Source organism: Gallus gallus, chromosome 15 (genome assembly GCF_016699485.2).
Source record: "Gallus gallus isolate bGalGal1 chromosome 15, bGalGal1.mat.broiler.GRCg7b, whole genome shotgun sequence".
In the NCBI taxonomy this organism is placed as follows: domain Eukaryota; kingdom Metazoa; phylum Chordata; class Aves; order Galliformes; family Phasianidae; genus Gallus; species Gallus gallus.
In genome coordinates this window covers 3,880,130-3,898,759 of record NC_052546.1, presented here as the reverse complement: position 1 = coordinate 3,898,759, position 18,630 = coordinate 3,880,130, and the positions used below count along the sequence as shown (strand labels likewise).

The following is an 18,630-nucleotide window of genomic DNA, read 5'->3' as shown; positions in this document are numbered from 1 at the left end:
CTTTCAAAATTGAGAATGAAACATGAAATTGGACTAACAATATTATACAGAATTGCCAATTTTCTTTGAATGCACTTTTTTCTTAAGGAAATTCAGTACTTTTTCCTAGGAAAATCCATGGTACTTCCTTATTACTTTGAAGGGTCCAAGTGCAGAATGTGCTCAGCAGGAACAAATCAGTGTAGTTCACTGAAAGGATGTGTATCAGTGTATTCTACTGTCATTCACAAAGAACTTTTCCATTATTACTTTACCAACATGATAGTAATTTCACTGGGAAGCAATTTTATTAAAGAAAACTGAGATGCTTGTTGTACCACTGTTTTTTGGATAGATCAATGTTGAATTCCAGATTGCTTGCTGGGAATTTCAGTTCCAGTTAAATTCGCAGGGAAGAAATCTTAGCTTCTCTGAAGCGAACAGCAACATTTCCTTTGCAATTTGAATTTCACCCGAAGTTCAGGTTAAATTCTTACTGTTGTGTCTGTCCCTGTCTCCGACATATAGCTCAGACAACTAGGTAATCTCTTTCCTGTTCAAGACTGTGAACAACAGCTTACACGCTCCCCTACCACACGTATACCCTCATACATGATCGTAATTATTACAAAAGCAGTTTTAAGTAGCACCTCATTGATTTTTGGTTTCCATGCTGTAAATTAATGGACTAAGCATGCACTCTTTGTAATCACACCAGTAGAAATTCAATAATGGCTCTGCCAGAGTATTTCAGTGACCTCAGCCACTGAATTAATTCTGATTTCAACTACTGTTAATGAGACTGGCATATTTAGCCAGCTAACAAGAATTTCAATGTTTGTATCTGTGCTCTTACCCTAAATAGTCTACAGCTTCTGTGTGGCAATGTTCATTGTAATACACAAAGCAAAGGACACTTCTGATGTATATAATTTGCAAGAAATATTCTGCTCAATTAGATTTCAACCAAATCAGAGCTCAGCAAGTACTATTGACAATCCCCAAAGGAATAGACTCTGTGGTTAGTTTAGCAATTGTTCAGCTAGATTTAGAGGTTTTAATTGTATTTGATTATCATTTCATATGGCATTTTTGTTATCTGTGTAAAACTGATAGGATGGCAATGCTTTCCACTTGGAGATGCTATTTCTCAATTTTTGTTTTGAGAAATGCACAGAAATTGAATGAGACTGACTGGGAGGGGACATTTACAGACTGATCTTATTCATTACTGCTTATCTGTTTGGCTATCTGTACTTGCTTAGTTCCACAGTTTGGTTTTACCTGCTGTGATCATGGTGAACCAGTAAGCTCTCATTCATTTCAAATCAACAGCATTTAAAGATAAGCAGTAGTAAATACAAGCAGTTCCTTACAGTATTCTTATTTAGAAAAGTTAACCTAGAAGTGTGATGGTAACTGCAGGGGACTTGATCACATTAGTAACTCAGCTTTTACTAACATTTCTCCTAGAACCATTCAAGAAGGGGATTGTTGCCATGTTCTGTTAATTAAAGCTGTATAAATTATTATGACAGGCAGGCAGCCTCTCCTGCTCTTTTCACTGTTCCTGGGGCTGATAGAATTGCTGAGGTGAGATGAAACATACAGTCATCAAACAGAATTGCCACATCCTTCAGTGATGCAAATCAGTAGAGATTTGTTCCAGATCTGAATCACACTGTGAATTTATATATATTATAGAAATATATATAAATAAATATATACACACACACGAACAAAGCAGACAACCAACCAAGCAATCATACAAAAACACCTAAGGAGATATCCAGAGACACAGGACAGACTTCCATGTAGGGTAGAACCTAGGACATTCAAGGACAGTGGTTTTCACAGACCTGACCAACCACACTGTGCATAAATAAATAGGCTCTGACTTTATAAATGTTTAAGAAGTGTAAACTCTCTTCACCACTATCTATTCTCAGAGGAATGCTGATTTCACTGGCTTAAGTGCTACACCTCAACAGCTGTTTTTGAAATGATGCATCTGCATTTGGCAATAGAAGTTGTTATGCTCTTTAAATGCAAACTAATATCTAACTATTAAAAAAAAAAAAAAAAAAAGCAAGCAGGTTTTGAATTTGGAGCCTTATTCAGCATTCAGTGAAGTCTGGAGAAGATTGTCCATTACCTTTAGGTCCTGCTATGGATGAACAGCTTCAGAACAGCTTGTACATCTCAATCCATTTAAGAACACAACTCCTAAGTGTGCACAATGCTGAGCAGAAATTAATTACTGCCTAGAGGACAGAGGATGCAAAAAGAAATGCTTCCCTTTTAACAACTCTCCGTTGTTTTCTTCAGATTTTCTCAAGTCGTTTTAGCATCCTTCTCTTATAGCTCTTCAGTCAAAGGCTCAAACATCCCTCTTCCTTCTGTTTGCTTTTCTAAGTACCTTTACCACTTCTTAACACTTTGGTTTTACCCTCCTTACTAAGTGGAGGTTTGGGATTCAGTTTGTTACTGTCCTGTCCTGTTCTTCTTCAGAGCATCTGAACCCACATAGTTCTCCTTTTAAGAAAGCACATACATCTCCTGTCAGGGTCTCATGAGCAATGAGGTATCTGGTGGAGCTGGAGCACATTATGACCTGTGGCCTGACTTGCTTCACGTAAAGCAGAGGAAAGGTGCATTTGCACTTGAGTCACATGAGCAAGGATGCAGCCTGGAAAAGCACAGGCGCATGAGCATGGGAGTGCTTCCAGATCCTGCAGCTTGGCCATGACCCACGGGTTGGATGGATAAGTGCTTTAAATACTGAAGCGCAGTAAATCATTTGTAATTCAGTGATGTCGTATTTTCTCTGCCTCCAGTTCTGAATTCCCCATGTACCTCAGACAGAGACAAGATTTAGTTTCACTGACACTCTCTCAAGATAAAAAAAAGGTGCTATTTTATTTGGAGTAAACAGTTGACTGGGATATTTGTCAGGCACTATTATAGCTGTTGCTGCATTCTGTGAAATTATTCATGTATATACAAGCATGAGTTCATTTTGCCAGGAAGCAAGGCCATTAATCCTGACTACTCTGAAGCTGTGTGCTGGTGGGCTGTGGTGGGTGAAGTACAGCTCAGATTGCTGGAGACTTCATCCCTTTGTAATGTTAATCAATACTGAATAGCTCAGCTCTGCATAAGAAGTTTTCCTTATTTAGGAATATTTTTTTTCTTTTTCATCTTTCATTTTTTTCTTGCATTTTCTTATATTTAATTTCCTCTATTCCTTACTTTACTATATATTTAATATTTTGTCATATGATAAATCTTCACACATAGGTATCTAGATTTTAAATTTCTGTATGCTATTTTACAATTGAATCTGATGATTTGGTATTTCCTGAGTAAAGTCAAAAATATACAGAAAGATCTTCTGTTCCAATGAAGATTTTAGAGAGGTTTTTGAAGATTCTTTTCTAGTCCGATTTGTTATGTGAAGATCTGACATTATGTACCCTGCAAGATTTAGAAATACTGCTATTTAAACATTCATACTTATAATTAGGTAGTAATATAGTTTTTGAGATCTAATTCTTCCTTTAGTCTGTTTATTAGAATTATTCCAGATGTTCCTGAAGACAGACTCAGTAAATTACGTCAACTCTTTAATTTTGTCATTCCTTTTTCATCTTTAGCAGGGAAAAGATGGGCTCTTCATATCTCAAGGCTTCTCCAGAGTTCAGAAGCCTCAGATGCTCTACAGATCAGCACTGACCTGTGCACTAAGTCACCTGACCTTGTGTACCTGATCTCAGCAGTGTGGATTTGAAGAAGAGAAGGAGTCAGAGGGGTAATTAGCCGGGTCACCGAGTGGGCAGGCTTGGCAGGAGTGTGGGGAGCAGAAGCGCTGTGTGTGAGCAGGATAGAAACGAGGAGATGCCCATCCAGACCAAATCTCTCCTGAGGCTCTACAAGTTTTCTATCTCTAATTGAAATCAGGTGCAGATTACGTGAGCATTTCAACTTCTGTCTTCCTTGTCTCTGTATTACTTTCTCAGATCTTGATGCTTCTGACTCCAATAGCCAAAATCTTTCAATTATTGTCACTCTCTGAGTAGCTTAATGATAATAATCCTCTATAGGGAAAAAGAGTTTAAGTGAATGGAAGTGATTATTAGATGCAGGGAAAATATGCCAGAAGTCGTTCTCACTTCACTAACTGGATGTAATTTAAATTTTAAAAGAAGGTATTAAAATTACTACTGTTGGAAGAGAATACAGAGCTATAATGGCTGTTATTTTTGTAAAGGAAGTCACCCTTCTCCCTGGAGCTGATACGGTAAAGTCCTTTGTGTCAAAAATAGCATTGTCTAAGTAAAGAGTAAGTAGGAAGCTAAGTTTTTGGAGAGAAGTATATGCTTTGAATGTATAACTGTATGGTTTACTGTACACTATTTATGGTGTTGGCTCCCTTTTGTGCATCACTATCTGTTAGGCCATGAAAAACAGACTCAGAGCATTTCCATGTTGCTGTCAGTTAGTGACAACATTTTGACAATTGTATAGTGGATATTTATATATTCAAACCCAATTCCATTCCCATTTAAATTGAAATAAGTTGCAATGATACTGGAAAACTTAGTTTTGCAAGTACTAAATCTGCAGTCTTTTCCAGAGCATCCAAAAAATTGTAAAGTTAATGTTAAAATTTTTGTAGGACTGACTTCCCTCTAGTCTCTCCTGTAGAACAGTTTCCACATTCATTTTTCTTTTTACTTTATGTTAGACTTACTGGTGTGGGTAGAAATTACCTTTATAACTTCTCCCTCTTCTAAGATATGTACTGGAGATAATGACCATTATTCATCTGCTTGAAGTTCAGGTTAAAAATACCAAATGCACTCAACTCAGTCGTCCGTCCTGCTTCAGTCAATTTCTGTGTAGAACATTGATTTGATTAATTACCCGTTTGGAGTACAAATACACTGGAAGTTGCTTGGATGACCTCTACATCTGGTGGCTGCTACATGGGAACTCTTTGCCACAAATGGGACTTTGGCCTGTGCCAGTCCCAGAGGCTATAGTGTCAGGAGGGAGAAATGGCTGCTATCTTGTATGCAGAACATTCACTTTAAAACCAGTGCACTTTCTTGTAAGTGTGGCATTTTGGGAAAGCATTCAGTCATTTCTTATTTCCTTATGTTTCAACAGCATCTTGGATGTGGCTCTGGGCAGCTTGGTCTGGTGGTTGGTGTCCCTGCACATAGCAGGGGCTTTGAAACCAGATGATCATTGTCCTTTTCAACCCAGGCCATTCTATGATTCTGCGATTCTATGTTCTCTGATGACACATGGCCATCACCAGAAATCCATCCCTGCCCTGGGAGTGTTTGGGCAACTCAGTGCAAGAGTTTGGTTGCACATCAAGGGGATCCAAAAGAAGCCTCAGCATTACCCATGTATTCATCTCCCATTGTCCCAAGCTTGTCTAACACAGCCCTCCTTCATTCAGTTAAATTCCTTTTAAACACTGGTTAAACCATGGGGACTTTGTTTGAATACAGCGTGGTCACAGTCTCTGCTACTTTACTGCTAAAGCCCTTGCAAGTAAGGAGAGGCTGTGCTGCTAACTCGAAGTATCTGTGTTCTTTAGCTCTCTCTCCCTGACCAAACCTTAAGCTCATTGCCTGAAAATGCTCTTAGCAATGAAGAAATCTGCAGTGCTGCAGAGCTGGCTGATTTGTTCATGACCTGCCCGTGAGGACTGCATTACCCAAGTATTCACATGTCCTTTGAACATGAAATGACAGACAGGTGGGGCCTGGGGTATTACTTGGTACAAAGCAAACATTTAAAAAGCACAAAGTTTTAGGTCCTTATTGGTAATGGAATGTTCTATTTTCAAAGTGCCATTTGACATTTAGAAGATTAACTGGTATTGACTTCCTGTGTGAGTTGGGCTCCTGAGTATCTGAGTCACTTTTGGAAACCTGAGTTGGCCATCTGTTTCACTTAGGCTCTGCAGCGCCAAGTGAGGCAACGCATAAATACTTTGATGACTATAGTTTGGAGTACCTAAGTTTTAAAAAGCAGTTATTGTAACAGTTTGACACCTATTGGAGTTTTCAGAAGCTCTGAGGCCTCAGAATTCCCACTGCCTGGGAGAATACAGATGTATTTGAAAGTAAGTGTAGTTTGAAGGGATCTTGTGCTTTTGAAAACCCCAGAGCTACCCCATCAGTTTTGAAAATGGAACTGAGGTACTTCCAGAAATCTCACTTCCCAGCCCAACCAGTCGTCTGTTATATAGACGACAATAGAACCTGACAGTGAAGATTATTTCTTAAAATAGGGTAGAAAAGCGAGGTGGAAAATTTTAGCATACGTATTAGAAACCTCTTGTTGCAAATTGGTCTGTAGATTCTGAAAACAATGCATGCAAAACACGGTTGAGAGTGAAAACTTGGGCATTTGGGGCACTGGGGAAACTACTTCTGTTAACAGCTCAAACTGAGCATGGACAGGAGAGACAGGTATGGCTTGGAGGCTGCAGAGAGTTCACTGATCACAGACGAGCGAGCAGCACCAGCCTCTTACTGGTCCTCCCTTCCTTGACAAGAAGGACAATGAAAGCTAGGAGAAATCCATATAATACCGAGCATTATATTATTTTCATATACTCATAGTGCTAGATGGAAACAGTTCTATTTTGATGCCACTGCATGTTTTGATGACCAAAAAAAAAAAAAAAAAAATTAAATTGGCAGATTTCAGCCAGTCACATCCTTGGATCCAGATGACAGGGATACAAGTTGCCAAGCTTTACTACAGTACCATGCCAGTAAGCCAGACAGAATGATAGCCTGAGCCTGCCACCAGTTCCTTTTACTGCATACAGATTGTAGCAGTTTTTCCTCGTTCCCCACACCACTCAGCCTAACCATAGAAAGTTTTTGGTAGATACACATCGTTAGAGGACGTAAAATCCATGTGGATATGACTGTGGTAGAAAATTGCTTGTGAGAGGCTGTGAGGGCTTGTTTGGATGTGTCTCTGTTCCTTTATAAGTACTTTCCTTTTCCAGAATTTCAGACCTATTAAGCTTCTAGTCTTTGTCTAAAGCTGATACTGCATGTTGTTTTTTTTTATCCCTTATAGTTAATGGTGTATTGATTGTTAAGGAATTTAGAACAACAGAACGTGTTTAATACCATAGCTGGATCAGAAGTATATAAAAGCCTTCATTTTGGGATTTCTTAGGTTGAACACGAGTTAAGTGTTAGTTATGCTTCCTGGAGAAGGTGGAGTTAGGTTGGCTAATATGATTGGAGATGTAAATCTTTTTTTGATTCCCGTTACATAAGCTCACTGTTCTCCTTTAAAGGAATGTCAGAATACTTAAAGCCTTACTTACATAGTAGGTAGAGCTCTGCTGAATCTTCAGTACTCAATTTAACCATGCACTTACAGTTTGTGTCCTCATTTCTGTGATGGACCTCCTGTATGACCTTGGGCAAGTCACTTCATTTTTCTGTTCCCCAGCTTGCATATCATAAAATAGGATAATGGTACTTTACTCCCAAGAGCTGTGGATAAAAATATCTGTCCAAAGGCAGTAAGAGGGAGGTATTAGTATTGCTATTGTTGTTGCCATTGTGCATTTAAGCAATATGTTCTTATGGTCTTATGCATCCTATGAGTAGACCCACTGAGGGCAGTGGGACTGTTTACACATTGAAAGTGCTTTTCTGGACAACGGCCAGAAAACAGGGATGAGCCTATAACTAGTAGATATTCCCCAAGGCATCTAACAGCAGGAACTGTGGTCCAGAGCTACGCTGGGGTGTGTGTGTGTGTAGCTAAATATATAAATAATTGTCATCAGGATTTAAGATCATTCAGGAGGCACAGTCTACTTTGCATGTAAACACAATCTAGGTCTCAAGGGAGTCTGTCTCAGCTAAATCTGCTCATGTATAAATCCTCTCTTTTAGGCTTTATATTTTGTAATCATTGTAATTTAAATTGAGCTATGAATGCACAGGATTTACACATTTTACCACCATTAAGGAAGTCAGTGGGAACTGTGCTTCTTACACAGTGTCTGCCCTTCAGTTATTAACTCCTTTCCATTTCCTAAATCTAGAGTCAGGCACAGCAACAACATTTGAGATAAACTTCTAGAGTGTTCATGATTATGTGATTCTATGCACATTGTGTAGCATTAATCAGCTGTATGTGTTCCTCTAACTAATAAATTCTATGGCCCAAATTCTGAAACAAACTGATACTGGAACACTCATCCCCAGATGATAACTTTCCAACAGAAAATATTCTATTATCCCTTTTTGCAGTTTCTCAAATGTTTTCATTTCATCTTAAAGGAATTTGTGGTTGTTTTACAGTAAGCAACCTCCCAGGAATGTAAGAGTTACTCTGCCCATCAAAAAGAGGGGACAGGTGTACCAGGGAGTGAGGGAGGGAAGAAAATAGCCAGGCTTCTACCAGCCAGCAATGTTTGAACTCTTCTGTACTTAAAGGTGTAGAATTGAAACCTGTGGGAGAGAGTGTTGAACATTGCTTCACCTCAATCATCCCTGCTAAGTATTATGATTACAGGAAAGGAATCCTTAATATCCCTGTTACACGTGGAGCATTTTATTAACTCAGAAAGACAGTTGGAGTTGGCTTTTTTTTTTTCCCCCGGAAGATGCAGTAAAACTTGATGGGTAATTTTGTAAATGAAGACAGTAAACAGATGTTGAAGATGATAATGTCTGAGTGCTTTTGTTGTTTCTATGAAAACTTAGTTACACTCAGTTTAGATTAATTTTTCATTGTCTTCTGTTAAATGAGAATTGCTTACACGGCTGCTTCAAATGGAACCTTGATTGCTTTCCAGCTATCACCAAAACCATAAAAGACAAAAAAACCCCACCACAATCAAATACATAAAAACATTCATGAGCAGTGATACAATAAATTTGTGCTATAGTGCATTTTAATTTGATAAATTAAAGTTTTCCTGTACAGCAGTTTATGAGAAAAGCACATACATTCGACATTTAAATTCAGTACTGTGTTAAATAGCAGTAAAAGCAATTCTGGCTGCTACTGGGAACTTTTGGTGTGATATTATGAAAGTCCCCAGAAGTCTGAGTAGTAACATGGGAGAAATGAAATGAAATGTATGCATGGTGAAGGAAATACAAAGATAGTCTTGTAGAAAAACCACTGAAGATGTATTAAAAGATAAAGCTTCACACCTCACTCATTGCTTTGCCCTCATGCCTTCATAAATGTTACTCAAGAGCATGGAAGGAAAGGCTCCTTGAGGTCCAGGCACTGAAGTGGGAGCTAGGTCCAGTTTCTAACCACTGCAGATACTCTGAGTTAAGGTAAAATTGCTCCATTTTCTCTGCAACTCATTTTTCCATTTATAAATAGAACTAATAAACCTCCTTTCCTTAGTTTTTTGATTCGTTTTGTCTGTGTGAAGCCACGAGGCCTCTTAATATGTGAAGCCATCCTTTGCTATCTAATATACCACTTAGTAAAAACAGCGTGCCAGTATTCCGTGGAATACTGTGAAAGGAAAGTGAGCAGAATAGTTTCAAAGCGTTTAAGCCATAATTCAGTCCTGCTTTGAAGTACTTTAAAGGCATTTAAAGTTTCTGCTGACTCTCTGCGTATGGATGATTTCACCCAAGATGGATAGATATTTCTTTGAGTCTGAGATAGTGGACAGGATCTATTGTTTGTGAGTTCACAGGATGATCAGGCAAGTGTGAATAAAGGTCATTTGTTTTGTTTGTTCGATCATACACTTAATAATACTTGAATCCTGTTATGACCTTCTGCTTTGGCATAAATGTCAGGAAATGCAACTGGAAATGAAGATTTAGATAAATATATTGCTGGGATTTAAAACTGTAACTTTGACTTTCTAGACAACGTGTATTTTTGCAGCCTTAATTATTTTTGAAACATTTCTCTTCACCCAATCCTTCATAAATACTTTTTAGAATGTTTCTAAATATACCGTTTTCCCTTTGCAAGGCTTCACACCATGAAAAGCATTGCTCGGGAAGAGCAATCACTGCCTTTTTAGCAAGTTGATATTTAAAAGTTCACTGCAGAGTCTTTTTTTATAGCTTCTTCACCCAAAAACGTTCAACTCAGATGTGCCAATATGTCTTCAAGGAGCTCCTGTTATTCTTCTGTTGAAACATTTCTCTTAACAGGTTTAATAGAAGGACAGGCAAGATAAATGAGTAGTGTGAGATCATACTAGTTAGCCCATGACCCTGGAAAGGGCTTTGACACAGTCTCTTAACACATGGTGCTAACGTAAGGAAGCAGAACGCAGCTAGCAAGCATGTTTGGTGTTTAACCCAGAGCCTTGAAGTAGGGAGAGGGAAGGGAGCAGCAGGTAAACAAGGAGGAATTATCTGTGAATAGACCATCTGATCTGAATCCACTCCAGCAGTATCCTGCATGAAAATGGCCAATATTGTGTGGTTAATATTCATAGCAGTTTGATGGTAGATCTTGGCTGGCTGAGGATAACATAAATCTAATGCATGTGGAAGGGAAGCAGATGTAATTTGAGCTTGACAAACACAGCCTGACCAGCAGGTTTTTTGCATCTCTATTATTTCCCTCTGTATGTATACATACACACACAGAGCATTTCATCCACAAGTTTAGTTTTCTTATTTCTTTGGCATGTCACAGATATGTTTGTGCTTGCCAGTAAATTGCATCAGTAACTCTGTTGGCATAGGAAGAACATGGAAATAGTGTACGTTAATTTAATATAGCCAGCTAAAATATTCTCTGTTTTATCTCTTCACTTTCTTTGTCCATTTCATCAAGACATTCTCATTTTATGTACGAGACCATCAGCAAGAGGAAATGAATCAGAATCCACTGATGTAAGAAAATAATGTCAATTTGCCCTGTGTGACATTTGCTGAAGATGAAGAGAGGACCTCTGATATCCAAGAGCACCTCTTTACTGCCCAGTATTGCCTTAGACAAGATTTGGTCTTCATTTTTGTATATTTGAAGCTCAGTATTCCTGTAATTCCCTTTTTCTCGATTCAGAATGCTCCATCTGCTTTGGGTAACCCTTTAAATTAGTCATAAAGGCCAATTCTCTTTATAGATATAATGGAATTACACAAGCAGCCTATCTATAAAATTAAAAGCAACTTCCCAACAAAATGTGCTTTTTGGAAGAGCTGGCAATGCTGCTGATTTTTTTAAAGAAAATATTTGTCTATTTTCAAAAATCATTTGAAGTGAATGGTGTGAGAGACTCAGGCTGTCCCATCTGGAATATGCTAACCTCTTTCCTTTGGTACAAACTGTGTATTCTACAGTCAGCAACAGTAAAATATTTGCAGCAGTTTATAACCCACACTTGACAGTTCTATATGCACCATATGGGCTAAGTGCTGCTCCCTCACCAGAGCAGCAAAGTTGAACACCCCTGGAAATTCCACTTTTAATGTCAAATTACTCCACAGAGATTTTGTCTCTGCGTTAGTCTGAATTTCTTATCTCTGAAATTCAAAGATTTTGCTCAGTAAGTTTAGCAACAACGCCGGTATTTTGTTTGTGATAACGAGGCACCATGCTGAGCAGGCTGCTTTAGGTGACCTGGAGGAAACTACAACTCTTATTATCTTGTGTCCAAAGAATTTGGACTTTCCGTGGCCAAGTGTGACCAATTATTCAGCCATAGATGTTCTTGAAAACTCTGTTGAGATAATCGCACTGCAAGGGAAGGAATACTATTGTCCAGTCCTTTGCAGTCTGACATTAAATACTTGGCTAAGTGACACGCAAGCACATACCTTGTCACAAATGAAAGTACAGACAAATGTGTGGAGCAGAGAAGAATCAGAATGCGACCCTAATTCATTGAATTAGGAGGAGGAGAGGGGCAACAAAAGTAAAACCCATCTCATATGTAGTGCAGCCAGGTCAGCTCCAGGAGCATAGCATTACAGTTGGTGGAATATTCAATAGTAGCTCTCTGATGGTCGAAAAGGTCATCTCTTGGTTTGCCTTGGGCATCAGAAAATACTTTGAACTCGCTGTGGCTTCTCTAAGCTGACACTGCTGCTGGAGAGTGCGCCTGAGGGTATGGGAAAGGTGACAATGAAACAGCGGTCCTACTGCCATCAAAATCAGAAGCAGAATGTCAGTCGACTTGAGTGAAAGGAAGGTCAGGACCAAAGTGTAGCATGTAACATATTTCAATGTTGTCATCATTCTGGTTTTTCAGACACAGGAGAATGGTTACCAGTATTCACAGTACAGCTCCATGAGTTTTCAGAGATGTTGACACAAGTTTTAAAGGATGGATCATTTCCTGCACGCTGTGGTTTCTGTACTTAAAGAAAAAGTGCTGCATGCTGAGGGGAATAATAATGTGTCCATGATTCACTCCTTTTATAATCTTGTTCTGAAGAGGATGCAACTGACATATTGCGACCACAGGAAAATCAAACTAGATTAAGGATCTGTAGCTGGGAAGAGGCTGGAAGGTGCAAAGTCTTTAATATTAGTGCTGGTAATTTCCAAGACCACTCCATCTAGTTGGCTATCATCCTTCCCAATTTTTTACATTTTCAGTGTTGCTCCTGCAGCCCTGCTTTACCAAGTAAGACTCCATGCCAATGTTCTTGAATTTTATTTGCATACAACCATGACTGTGTTTTCCCATTCACAGCTCAGATTAGAGCATGGCAGGGCTTGTGCTGACAAAAGACTAATGCTTGTCTTTAGGAATTGTCTCTTATCTGACACTTGCATAGCTATGGAGTCAATTCTGCTGGTGTTCTCATACAAGAACAATTAACAAGTATAAGAAGGTTTCCCTAGCATGCATACAAAGGTGTAAATGAAATTGAATTAACACAATCTAACATGAACTGCTGTGGCTCAGCAGTACTTTAGCAACAAGGCTCTTTGCGCCCTCTGATGTGAGGTTATGGCAGGAATTGTTAATGCCATCCGTAATTCTTTCAGTGTTTGCTGGCATCAAGCCTTTGCTTCCTGCGAGATTATTTGAGGCAGAATTATAAGGGACAAGGGGTATTGCTGACAGACAAATCAGTAGGATTTGAGATCTAGAGTTTATGTTGAAATATTATCAGCTAGTAGTTACTATTGATCCAAGTTCCAACCTGTTCATAAAATGAAAGAAACTTCCATACATGAAATTCACACTGATTCAGACCACCAATAGTGTAATGCAAATAGTGGGATGTGGGCACTTCTTTGGTAACAAACTTTGCCCTTAGAAACTGGCAAAGCACCTGAGCACATGACACTCCTACTCCTGCAAATCTCATCAAGCTTAATCTCCTCCAGCAAATACCAGGAGAACGCTGTGACTCTGATAATGCAAGCCCTTGTGAGGATTTCTCTGTAGGACTGAATTTTTACTCTTTGCCTGTTTCTTTTTCACTTAAAAACAACTCTTAGTTTTAAAATGAAGCTCTTTGGACTTCTCTACTGGTGAGGCTGCAGCAGCAGAAGGAAGCCTATCTGTGATTCAGAAATGAGTCAGCAGACATTCTCCACCCTCCAGTGTGTCTGACTCTCTGTGTTCTACTCTGGTATTTAGATTTCAGTAGGACAAAGTCACACAATGGTGTATTTTATCCCAAGTGACTGCAAATAATTAATATCCACTACTTCATCCCGTGCATCCCAAATAGTTCTATTTTAGACCTGTGTTTCCATCAGTCCTTTGAAAACTGGTTATGATTTTATATGAAATGTTGTCACGGTGACGTTATCTTAAACCAAAGTGTTCCTCATGAACTCGTGATTCTTCGTGCTCCTCATCTCACATGGGTTCTGCACACTCTAATCCCACTTTATGTTCAGCTGAGATTTGCTGTTTTTGCATTACGTCAGAGCCTTGGAAACTGGTCTTTCATCAGCCTAATTCTACCTCTCTGATCAAGTGAAGTGTCAAAAGTCAGCAAGGAACAGGAGTGGTGACTAATGTTGCTGCAGATTTCAATAACAAAGGGAAGGTTTGCTCTTTAGAATCTTTTTTCCTTCTTGACAGTGTCCTCTGAGTCTTGTTTGTATAATTACAGGTAAACCTATTTTGATTCACCTAGTGCAGTAAGGCGTAGAAAAAGGAAATATAAAAAGGCAGTAATTGGTACTTGGAAAAACTCACAGTAGATTTAAAAATCTTCACCTTAGGCTGTGAGACAAATGCATAACTATATGGTGCATGGAGAGATTCTGTGCTAGGCTCTTGTTTATTACTTTCCATTATGAAAAACTCACTGCTGTTCAGTGTTCTGATACCATGCAGCACACAGTTCCTGCAAGCACTCCTACACCCTTCCTAAGGACCGAGTTAAAATGAAATTTTTTTCCTAGCAATGGAAAGTCACCTTTATAAAGCATGGCATTTCTCTAAAGCCTTATCCAAATCTAGCATGGAAAGGAAGTGGGGTTTTTTGCTTTGAGTCAGAGCCTAATTTAGGAAATTTAAAACCGAGACTTCCCAACAAATTGGACATAGCTGTTTTCTAATTGAGGTGCAGTAGGGAAAAAACAGGTTTGAAAAGAACCAGAGATGTCACAGTCATCGCTTCAAAGTTGCTCTTGGAGTTTATCTGTAAGTGTTTTGTCAATCGAGTAGGCACTTGCTTTTCTCACAGGCCATTTAACATTAGGATTGAGTCTCCTTCATTTGTCTTCTTGAAATATTGAGGACACATTGCTCTTCATGTGCCTGACAGTCAGACAGGAATGTCTGCACTCTGCCTGAAAACTGATGTCCGCTATCAGCTCTTTTAGCTACAAATACAAATATTCAGTTGTTGTCCCATGAAATATTTTAAAACTTGCTGGCATCTTCAAGAAACTTCAGTGAACATTTTGCTTAAAGACAGCTCTGCTACAATAGCAAATATTTTCTGTATTTTCCTTCTTTTTCATTCTATTAAATGGGACTGCGAAAAACCAAAGATTCAGGGCTTTTTTTCTCCCTGCAGACATGCTGAGCCTAGACCTTAAGTCTCCATCCTGCAGGTGACATCTTCATTAGTAGTCGACAATGACTTTGTTTGTGTAGTTAGTTTTAGCTTTGCCCTGACACCAAAATGCTTCTGCCCCAGAACTTACTTTTCTATCTGCAAAACAATTTTCTTCACCTGTTCTGTGCAGGGAATTCCAACTTCCTTGTGGAACACAGAATGTTAAAAAAAACAGCACACTTTTTTGATAGAAGCTGGTGATCACTATTTTAATGTGACAGTGTGGGGGAGAAGTCAGTGACAAATACATTCAGTACCCTCAGTAGTGTGGACATGAGGAGGGAGAAAAATATAAACATCCAGAATGAAAGGATGAATTTGCTGGGGGTGATGCTGAATTATGCAGATATCCAAACAGAGATAGTTGGTGTAATCTCAAATCTATCAGTCCTGACAGTATCCTTTTAAATGACTCCTTAAAAATGTTAATTGCACATCATAGGCATTTTAGCAATGACATTTTTGCCATTGAATGTCATGGGGACATTTTTCCTTTTATTATCCTTGAACAAGAGAAATGAACTACAATAGTTAGCCACCAAATAACAGTATCATGAAATCTAATGGATCTACCTCGAGTACTGATGTTGGTTTAGCTTTTAATAAGCTTCCTTAGAGCTGCAGATAGTTAGGAAGGCAGTGTTGTTAAGCTTTGCTTTATGAACTGTAAAATAAAGGTTTGTCCATCAGATTTCCAGAGCTATAGATGCTGGGAGGCCTAAGGTCCATGATTTTTGTAACTCTGAATAAGAGCTGATTTATAACTACAAAATTGATCAAATTTTTGTCCAGTCTCCACAGGATCTTCACAAGTGTCGGGGCAGGTTTGGGAAACTGCATATAAAATGTGTGTTGAGGGGTATTAAACAAATATTCTCCCTGAACTTTTAATAGTAATCATCATGCACAGGACAGCTTGATGATGCCAAAATTGTGAATTGGGGTTAGGAGGCTTAATGTGTACTTTCAGCACTTTCAAAACTGCCCTCCTGTCCTTCACACTTTCCCATGCACAGCCTTGGTTTTACAGTGCTTGTTGCAGTTTTCTTATATAAACTCTCAATGCACTGCAACAAAGCTATGCCAAGAGATAAATAAAATGTTTCTTTGCAAGTTTGACCTTGCAAGGTCATACTGCATAAGTGCAATCTACAGAGTCTGTAAGAGAGCAACATACTATTACTCATCATTGTGGTGATAACTTTTAGACACAGAGTGGACCTGCCTTTGCTATTATCCAGGGCAGTGCCCTCAACAGTAAGCATACCTACAAATAATTAATAGAACTGAATTAGACCACACTGCCTGGCTCTCCTGCTCTGTCAGTTTTCACCTCTGTCATTCCTTCAATTTATGTGGTGCTTCACCTGATATACGCTATTAGAGCTGAGTTCAATATTTATCTTACTATCAATGCTTAGACTTTTTCTTAGACTACTTTGGATTTCTGCTAATTTTATTTTACCTTAGCATGGTAGAGAATGCATGAGCAGCATACATCACTGAAGAGGATTTACAAGGTAAGAGTAGGATTGAAATAGCTCAGCTTGTATTCTGCAAATACTAATAAGGGGAACAATATGGTCTGACACATGAGATATGACCTAAGACTGAGAAAGAGGAGTTTATTTCTGCTGCAGACTCCTCCTTAGTGGAGCTTGCAAAAATATATTGACTTTCAAGAAATAAAACTACTTCTCCACCTTCCCCAGGCTGATATTCTCTAGCTCTAGATTGTACACAGTATTATTCAATTCCCTGCAGCTTCTAGTCTGAGGGACTCTGCACAAACTGAGTTTGCTCTGTGATGAAATTGCATCTGTTGAGCTTATTTCTCAGAGGATGTGGTTCATTTCAAGATCTTTTACTCTATTCAGGCAGCTTCACAGGCAACTGGAAAAGCTCTTCAGCTAAATTGGAGGTCTCTCTGGACAGCTGCCACCAAACAGTTGTTGATCATTGCTTCTGAGCTGAAAAATCCCTTTACCTTCTTCATGCACCTGAATTAGAAAAGTTGCAGTTGTGCCCAAATGAAATGTAGGGAAGGAGCATGTTGCAATCACTTGCAAACATGGGGCTTTTCATTGCCCCCTGAACTTTGCCTGTGGCCATCAAGTTTGGAAAATTAGTTTATCTTTTGGTTGTTTTCTTCATTGTTTCACCATGATATTTGACACTTACTTGTTGTTTTCCTTTTTATTATGCCATTAAATCCTTGCTTACTTTACATCCCTTTATACCCTTTATATGTGAAAAATGCAGATGTTTTTATCAGCTTTACCTGCCTGATAGACTGTTAACTTGGCAAGTGTTTCTTACCAGGAGGCATGTGCAGATACGTAGTTGAAAAAGAATGGGGATATGCCCAAATATTAGTTGTGTTTCAAACATAGCCCAGCAGCAGGTATGCTAGCAAAGCAGAACAAAAATCCCTCAGGAACTGGTATCTGAAGACATCTGACTTCTTAGATGTGTGTATCAAACATCTGATTTACCTATACTGTTACTTATAAATAAATGTGATTTGTGTTGCAACCCGATTCATAATGCACTTATAACTACAAAACAGATGCAAATGCCTAATACACGTCCATCTACACGAGCAATACCTGGAGGCATGTTTTGCACAGCAATCGGCATTTTGGCTATTTTGCTTTCTTTGATCAGTGTGTTTTTTCAGGGCATAACAGATTACATGTCTTTCACGTGGTCCAGCATTAGTAACTATCTGATAAAGAAAGCAACTGCTAATGTCAATAGCAACTGACACATCTTCATTGGGCAGGATTTAGGGGCTACTCCACTAACCAGATCTCTCTACATCTCTTTGACTTTTGGATCAGGTTTTCAAAAATTCCCTGCTAGTTGTGGGTACCCTGATTGTTTTTAACTCCCTCCAGAGACTTTTAACATGTAGGAGTCCATGCCCAAGACGTTGGCGCTCTGTTTCTCAGTCACACTGCATTGTGGTATCTGCTAATAGGGCTTGGCATGAGTGATGGACAAAAGCAGAGGCTGAAAGGGGAGGCAGAGTCCATCCAACTCATACGTGGATTAGTACGTGGAGCATCCTGTTCTGTATCAATTACAGCTGTCCCATATAAATGGACTAAAATGCATGCCCACAAGCTATTTGTTAGCAGAAAATCCTTCATTCTGGCTGCTCCCAAACTACTAAACTAAGCAATTAGAAGTGAATGGTAAAATGTGCTTTTGTGTATTTGATCTCATCCTGATGCTTTTAGAAGGCTGAAAGAGCCCTATAATGTAATGCTGATGATCAGAAGGATTCTGACTTCATTGTTCCATTTGAAGGTACTAAGTTTGCAGTGAATCTCTCTGAAAATTATGTTCAGGGTCTCCTTTCCAGTGATGTCCTTTGGAAGAGTTTCAGCACTTTAACACTGCCATCTCCAAAAGAAGAAAATCCTGTTTACTTACAGGGGTTCTGGAGAGGTTCCAGGACTGAGTAAATACTAAATAGAAAATGTCCTTCTTGAAGGCAGGAAGAGATGGTGAATCACGGAGAAAGCTTATATCTTGACCAATCTGCCTGCATATTTTGTTTTCCAAAATTATAATGAAAACATTAGCAGACTAAAAC

At 38.9% G+C, this 18,630-nt stretch overlaps 1 protein-coding gene across 4 annotated transcripts in view; it reads left to right on the top strand.

Annotated features, from left to right (window-relative positions):
* Window positions 1-18,630, top strand: part of TMEM132C (transmembrane protein 132C) — a 180,353-nt gene that overhangs the window by 106,077 nt on the left and 55,646 nt on the right. The window lies entirely within an intron of this gene.